This window comes from Nicotiana attenuata, chromosome 9 (assembly GCF_001879085.1).
Source record: "Nicotiana attenuata strain UT chromosome 9, NIATTr2, whole genome shotgun sequence".
NCBI lineage: Eukaryota > Viridiplantae > Streptophyta > Magnoliopsida > Solanales > Solanaceae > Nicotiana > Nicotiana attenuata.
The window spans coordinates 22,970,212-22,978,704 of record NC_031997.1 but is presented as its reverse complement, the minus strand read 5'-3'; the positions used below and the strand labels follow the sequence as shown (position 1 = coordinate 22,978,704).

Sequence of the window (8,493 nt, the reverse complement as noted above, 5' to 3'; positions counted from 1 at the left end):
GCAACTCTTCCCTCTGAGAGGGTAGAATATACCTCTTCAGAAAGATGCGTGTGAACTGGTCCCAAGACAAGGGAGGAGAACCTGCTGGTCTGCCAAGAGATAGGACTACCACCATCTACGGGCCCTACCCTCTAGCTGAAAGGTGGTAAAGTCCACTCCGTGAGACTCTAATATCCTCATATTGTGTAGTATGTCCCTGCATCGATCAATAAAGTCCTGGGGGTCCTCATGCCGCTCACCTCCAAATACGGGAGGATGTAGCCTGGTCCATCTATCCAATAGATTCTGCGGTTAGGCCCCAACAGGTTGAGCATCACATTCGCGATGGTTTTCTCGTGTTCGCGTAGGAGGGTCAGCAGCTGGGCGGAGTATTTTGCCTTCGCGATTGCGGTGTAGGTCCCGCGATCGCCATGTGTACACCTGGGCAAAACTTTTTTGTGCTCTATTTCGAGGGTTTTGGTTATTTAATCACATTTTGAGTTATAGAGCTCGGAATTTGGACCATTTTGGAGGGGATTTTTATGATTTGGATCGGGGTAAGCACTTTTTACTTGGATTTTTTTATTATTCATGATTTCAACCTTGATTTTAGCGATTAATTGATGAATCTAAGTGAAGAAATTATGAATTTTAGTAAAAACTTTTCTAAAGTAAAATGTGATGATTTGAAGGTCGATTTGAGGTCGAATTTGGATGAATCACATATATTTTGACTCGTATTAGAATGAAGTATTCAGAATTTGTGTGTTTTATCCGGTTCTAGGGTGCGAGCTCGGGGTTGACTTTACATAATTGTATCAAGATCTTGGCTTTGTCGTTGGGCTTGTTTCATATGGCTTTTATTGATATTATTAAGTTATTATGGCTAGAATTGAGCCGTCCGAATGTTGATCCACGCGGGAAGGGAATTTTAGGGTATTGACTTAGCTTATTTGAGGTAAGTATCTTGCCTAACTTTTTGTGGAGGAATTTTTTCCATAGGATTTGGTCTAATTTGTATTATTTGTGCTATGTGAAGCAATGTGTACATAAAGTGACGAGTGTGTACATGAGCATGTGTGTGGTAATTTACCGGATTAGACCTTAATATGCCTTGATTTGGGTTGTTTTATTATGTGAAACATATTTTATTGGTGTCCACTCCCCGTACTCTTATGTTATTGATATGATTTTTGCACATATTATTCTTGAGTCGTGGGCTATGTCTTGTTGCGACTTTGGTATTTTTATTTTTGTGACATTGTGGCACTTGGGCACGTGTTGTGCGGGTTGATTATTGTGTTGTGAATGAGATGTACATGCGGCGATATAAGGGTGGCATTCTATTGTTGATGTACATGCGGCGAGATAAGGGTGGCTATGTATACGCATGCGGTTACATAAGGGTGGCATTCCATTATTAATGTGCATGCGGCAACATAAGGTTGGCTTTTCGGGGATTGTTATGAAATATAATGGGGGTGATTCTTGTTATTGTTCATGTGTAGGCAGTGAGGGTTGATGTTATGATCAAATTCTTGTTTTCATTAAATGAGTTTCCCCTAAGTTTCTTTTTTGAGTTGTTAGTGGAATTTGATATGTTATTTCGTGCCCCGATCCTATTATTATGTTGGCAAAAGCAGATAATTCTACATTGAGTTGTTGTTAAATATTCTTCGAGGTGGTTAATATCTGATATGTTATGCTCTCCGTTGTCCGTTTTATGTTGATATCCTGCACAAGTTATTTTTGACTAGTGAGTGTCTTTACTTGAACCTCGTCACTACTCCACCGAGGTAAGTATTGATACTTATTGGGTACCGATTGTGGTGTACTCATACTATGTTTCTGCACATTTTTGTATAGATCTAGGTACCTTGGATCATGCTGTTCACTAGAGAGCCGAGCCAGAGCTGTGGAGACTTCAAGGTACACATGTGTTCCGCTCGTAGACCTCGGAGTCACCTTCGATTGTTTCTTTACTACTGTTTATTTGATCCCGAACAGTGTTGTATTTTGAGATATCTTTTGTACTCTCTATAGAGCTTATGACTTAGTATTCCCTGGTTTTAGGATGTATGACTGTTGTATTCACCTTATATCTATGTTATGGCATTTACCAGTTTTTATTTAATAGTTAAGTTATTTTACTCTATTTGATCTCATCATGTTTTAGGCTTACCTAGTATTAGAGACTAGGTGCCATCACAATTCTTAAGAATATGATTACGGCTAAGGCAAATAGCACAACATAGTAAACATAACCCTATCATGTCTCAAAAAGATAAGTAGATAACCTAGACGTGATTTATAGCATGAATAATAGTTCACGTAGTCATACAAAGTGTAGGAAACATGGTATTAAGGAAGCATGATAGCAAACAAGGCATACAATAGCCTAGAGTCTACTCATATCATGAATAACCACGGTGCATGCATATACGCTCGTCACCTCACATATGCGTTGTCACACCTCCTTTTTTCCTACACCCCCGGAAGGGTATAAGGGAGTTTTTTCCAACTTAAAGTGACAATCGAAATGGGATTGATTTATTTAAAGATTCAGAGTCGCCACTTGGAATAATTTATGGTGTCCCAAGTCACCGGTTTAAATCCCGAGTCGAGGAAAAGATTGACTCTATTTTTCAGTCCGCGAACACAGAAATCCGGGTAAGGAATTCTGTTAACCCGGGAGAAGGTGTTAGGCATTCCCGGGTTCCGTGGTTCTAGCACGGTCGCTCAACTGTCATAAATTGACATATTATCTGATTTTAGAACTCTTTCAAACCTATGTGCATTTTAACTTTAAGACCGCTTTCAATTATTTTTAAAGAAGATTTCAACGTCGTCTAAAACATGTCTTTGGACTGCGCCACATGAAATGCACCCGCGATCCGAAACACATTTTATTCAACGTTGTTGAGATTTGGATTTTGGTCACATAAAATGCACACCCGAGTTTAGGAAGGTAATTTTAAATTACGCGCTTAAAGCAACTACGCATTTTCAACTTTGTGAGGGCCATGGAAAATTCGCTAAATGGCGCGCCTCAATTTTTAAGGATAAAAACAGTAATTAAACGAGGGCCGTGCATTTGAAATTTTTATATGGCACGCACACCTCAATTCCAATTTTAAAAATAAATTCAAACTAAGTCTTGGAGGGCCATAAGTTGTTTGTGTTGTCTAATATGGCACGCCTCCAATTCATTTCAAAGAACTTAATTAATTACGGAAGAAAAGAAACCCCAGGAATTCAACATATGCTCAATGCTAAAGCCCGAACTAAATTTGTTATTATCAACCAAACAAACAAGGGAATTGGGCTAGCGAAACTCAACAGGCCCAAAATATGCTATTCTAATTTTTGCAAGTCTTTTCAAATTCAAGCCCATGAGAGGAGCCCAGGCCTCAATGAAATCACGCCTACGCTGGGCTCGCAGATCGAACTCGCGCAGGCACAGCCAGCATTGAATTAATGCCAATTTTCAACAACACATATTTTATGCATAAATGAATTACAATTCAAGATAAGCTGCAATTAAAACCTGTATTAATCAGTATTAACACACTATATGTATTAACTAGGAAACTTTATCCATTATTTAACACTAACCATATTGAGAATTCAAAACCTTATGCCTGATTACAAGAAATGTCGAGGTGAACAAGGACCCATACTACTCTTTAACACATGTTAATTTTGGCATTAACAACCCACCTTACCGATGATAAAACCAGATGCATTCCACAATCAACCCAAACACTACTCAACTTAATTACTGAACCGCAGGGTTTCCAGCAACAATTTCAACGAGCAATTCATGTTATCAAACTTAAACATAAATGAAAGATGCAAGATTCAAACTATTAGCTCGACTAACAACAACACTCATTGAATTCCTATCATAACAATCCCAACACACAAGTATTTGAGAAGGAGTTCATCTAATCCAGAATTAAAATAACAAACCAAAGTTCAAGCATCTTCCTAAAATATACGGCATAAGTCATGACTGAATACAATAATGTCCAAATAATCAAGTTATTTTAGACAAGAAAACACATGATCAAATCTTTTAAAAACAGAGGCCATTTTATTCACTATCTAAATCAACTACATGGCTTCCCTTCACATCTCATATGCTACTCAAGTGCTGAAGCATACCTGGAAAATGAAAGGAAGTAAGAAATGTGAGATCAGTAGCCAAGCAGCAGCAGGGAAAGCTATGAAACAGTGCCCAGAACCAATCAAACAGTAACCAAACAGCAAAACTTAGAACAGAGCTTTCAGGACCCCCAAATTCAAACCATTTCTCAACTCAAAGTGCAGAATGTGAAGCTTTTAGAGATTTTAGCTCATGAAAAAAATCAGAAAGACCCAATTAACACAGAATTCGATCAATTTTTTTTATCAAGGAAAAGTGCTGGAAGTCAGTGCAATTTCAGAACTTTAGCCGTTTTTGGTTTTCTGGATTTTCTATCTCTTCAACTCTGCCTTGAGTGGCAAGGAAGTGTGTCTTTATAGGCAAGGAAGTAGGGCAGCGATAAAGAAATTAGATTTCCACTTCTACCCTTCTCAAATTTTCATTTTAGCTTAGAAATTCCTAGCCAATTATCAGATTTTCCTATTAATCCCCCAACCCAGCTCCTTAGAAGCTTCCCAGGCAGTTACAAAAGATTTTCCTAAGCTAGACTACCCAAATTACTCCCCCCCCCCCATGACCCTGTTATTACCACTGGACCTCAAATGGTCCATGGGTCAATGACCCAAAGGTTCAGGTCCAAATGAATGAATCAGATGAACCTAAGGCCCAAAACAAAAGGGGTCAGAAATCCAGCCAATTCAATGATAAGCAGAAAAGAGAAATATCCGAGTGATTTCAAAACTCAGAAACTGAACTAACAAGTAATGATTTTTTTTCTTTTTTTAAGCCAAAATACTAGATTGAAATTAAAATTAAACTACCAATTCAACAACAATCTACCTTAAGTCAATTATCAGCAAGTGGTCATAATTAACTGAGGAAACTAAGAACAACAAAAAACTTTGCAAAGGAGACTGAAAATCCAGTAAAACAAAGACGAACACTGAACTAATCAGATAACTAGCAATTAAGACGGAACTTCCTATCAACTTCCTAATCAGAAAATAAAAACGGAGAAGAAAAGAAAGTGGTGGGGAGATGAAAAGCCAAAGATGAAGAGAAAAATGTAGAAAACCTACCGACTCAACTCGAAACGAATTTGAAACACTGATTTAGACGAAAAGTGATGTTACCCAGTTGTTCTTTATAAAAACAAGTGAACAATACCACTTTTGCATTTAATCAACCCTCATTCTTCAACAAGACGGGAGCAAATAGCCATTCAAGCCACGGAATCGAAGGGCAGAACAGTTTTGGTTTTTTGGGGTTCGACCTCTGATTTTAGATTCAAGATTCGACGAGATTGAGGAGGTTTCTAGGGGAGCTAGTTTAGGATTTGGGAAGATGGGGTCGTGGTGGTTTTATGGTGTTATTTTGGTGGTGAACGGAGGTGGCGCCGCTAGTGGGTGGTGGTGGGAAAAGGGGGCAGCTATTAGGGTTCATGGGGTAGTCTCTGAGGCGAGGGTGAGAGAGAGATGAGTGAGATGGGGGGGGGGGGGTAACATTTTGAGACAGTTTTATATTAAACCAATGCTCTCTTCTAGACCGTTCGATCAAAGAAGATCAACGGTCTATATCTCCTATTATTTGAAATGGGGTCGTTTAGGGTTGAGAGGTGGGGGAGCGGGTTGGAAACGGGTATGGGCCGGTTTTGGGGCGGGTTTCAGAGTGTGGGGGGGAATTCATTTGGGCTTGAAGAAATTGGCCCAAAAATACTTTTTTCTTTTATTTCCTCCTTTTTCTATTTCTTTTTCTAATTCCTTTTAAATTAAAACTAAAATAAATCAAAAATTAATTCCTAAATCAAATTGTCCTACCTCATTAAATTAATCGAACTCTAAATTATGATTACCACAACTAAATTAAATAACAAATTAAAGGGAGAATTACCAAAAATCAAAATTAAAATTAAAAAGCAAAAATAAACTATTTTTGTGATTCTTCCTTTTTTATAAAATAACTAATTTGCTAATTAATCCTAAAAATGTAGAATTAAATCCTAAATGAAAATGCAACATATTTTTGTGTTTTTCATTAATTAAACAAAATTAACATGCGCAGACAAATGCAAACAATTACCGAAAAAAATGCTACAAAAATCTACAAAATTGCAGATAATGGAAAAGATTATTTTGTTTTGAATTTCTGGGAGTAATTTATATAGGGAAAAATCATGTGCTCACATGCGTCACCCAAATATATCATAGCCTAGGGGAAAACGCTTTCAAGCCAATCCTTGGCAAGATACTTACTGTCACACCACCTTTTTTACACACCTGCCCCGAAAGACACTGTATAAGGGAATTTTTCCAATTTAAGTGACATTATTCGAAATGGGATTATTTATTTATCATAGTCGCCACTTGGGATAGGTTTGGCTTTTGGTGTCCCAAGTCACCGGTTTATCTTGAATCCCAAATCGAGGAAATATTTGACTTTTCCAAGTGACGTCTGCGAACCAGAAATTCTGACTAAGGAATTCTGTTGACCTGGGGGAAGGTGTTAGGCACCCCCGGATCCCGTGGTTCTAGCACGGTCGCTTAAACTATCATAATTGGCCTAATATCTGATTTTAAACACATGTTCATCCTATAGTACATTTTAAAATGATTTACCGCTTTTAATTAATTTTAAGAAAAATTGAACGTCGTTTAAAACGTGTCTTTGGATCACGTCAGATGAAATGCACCCGGATCCGAAACACATTTTATCCAACGTTTTAGGATTTGGATTTGGGTCACATGAAATGCGCACCCGAGTTTAAGAAGGTAATATTATTAAAAGACGAGCCTAAAGCAACTAGCGTGTTGATATCTTTGCGAGAGGCCATGAAAATTCGCTAAATGGCCGTCCCGATTTCTAAGTATTTTAATGGAAGTAATTAAAGAGGGCCACACAATTTATGATTTTATTCGGCGCGGCGCACCTCAATTTTATTTTTTTAAAGGATATTTTACTAAAGCTCGAAGTCCATGAACTATTATTATCTAGCATGGTTTAACTCCTATTTTAATTAAAGGGTTAAAATAATTAACATTAAACTATTGCTCAAACTCTAATTAATTATTTATGGTAAGGCTAATTGTCCCAACAAGCATGACTAGGCCCAGCAAATAGCATCTAATAAGAAAAGCAGGTTCAGGCCCACTAGATCAAGCCCAAGCTTCAACAAAGACAGTTGTCATTGCTGAAGCTTCAGGTACAAATCTACTGCTGAAGTCGGAAGGCCCACACGCTTGTGGTCTCAATTCCTATGACCAAGGCCCTCAGCATTTGGGCATGTATTTGGCCCAGCAAACATCATAAATAAATACACCTTGAAACAACGGAGGCACTCATATCTTAAATCGATTTTGATATCTGGGCCTAAAGAGGCCCCAACGGTGATTCGAACCCCAACAAACACACAGGAAAATATAGACTTAAGGAATTGTATCATCTGAATCCGATCCAATGCGCTAATAAACAGGAAATATTAGACAATTTGTAGATCAATTTCGTATTTGTCATTAGTTACCAATTTTTGCATTGAACACTGATCCTAAGATAAGCATTAGACTCATTGACCTACTGATCTCCATATAAAGCTAGATTGTACACAACATGTGATTATTGAGTTTCGAATGAAGCTACTGGATGGCTAAGTTTGAACAAGTCCCGAATTCCAGTGTATTTACACTATTTGAATTGCAAATTTTTAAACGAACATGATGGTATCATCTGAATCACAAACAGGATAATAATTTCTGATTTCAAACTAAGGGCCAACAAACCTACTCAAGCATGCATATGTGTAAATAATAAGATTGTCCTGTTTAGTTACAATACTTTCAATAGCAATTATAAAGTCTATCATCTAACATAAAATCTACTTAACAAGGCAGCATACAAAAGAGAAGATGCATAACGACACATAATGAATCATATCCTCAAATCTTCTCTTCTTGTTCTCTTCTTCAATTCAAAACATCCTTAATACATAGGGATTTTCGAGAGATGTGTACCTGATTACAGCAAATTCACAATGAAAATGAGTTAAAAATTCAAGGATAAGCAGCAACAGCAGACTGTGAAATTAACAGCAAGGAAATGGAGCAGGAATTGTTTTGAAAACCAGTAGAAGGATGTTCAAATCCCAGTATTGAACCCAGTTGAATACCAATAGTAAACTCAACCTCAAAAACTGATTTCAGACCTATATCCCAACCATTTCTACTCCTTGAAATTTAGAGAAGGATTTCAGAGCTTGACAGGATTTTTCAGCTGCGTTTGTGTATTTTTTTTTGATTTTTCTCTTTTTGAACTCTAAGATCTAAACTCTATATACTTAAAACTCTCAAGTTCTTCAGAAACCTTTGTTGATTTTT

At 37.4% G+C, this 8,493-nt stretch overlaps 1 long non-coding RNA gene across 1 annotated transcript; it reads right to left on the bottom strand.

The window, feature by feature from the left end:
* Positions 3,828-5,613, bottom strand: LOC109232154. The gene is made up of 2 exons (XR_002068893.1): positions 5,206-5,613; positions 3,828-4,146 (listed from the first exon to the last, which is right to left on the bottom strand). It is a non-coding gene; the product is annotated as an uncharacterized LOC109232154 (long non-coding RNA).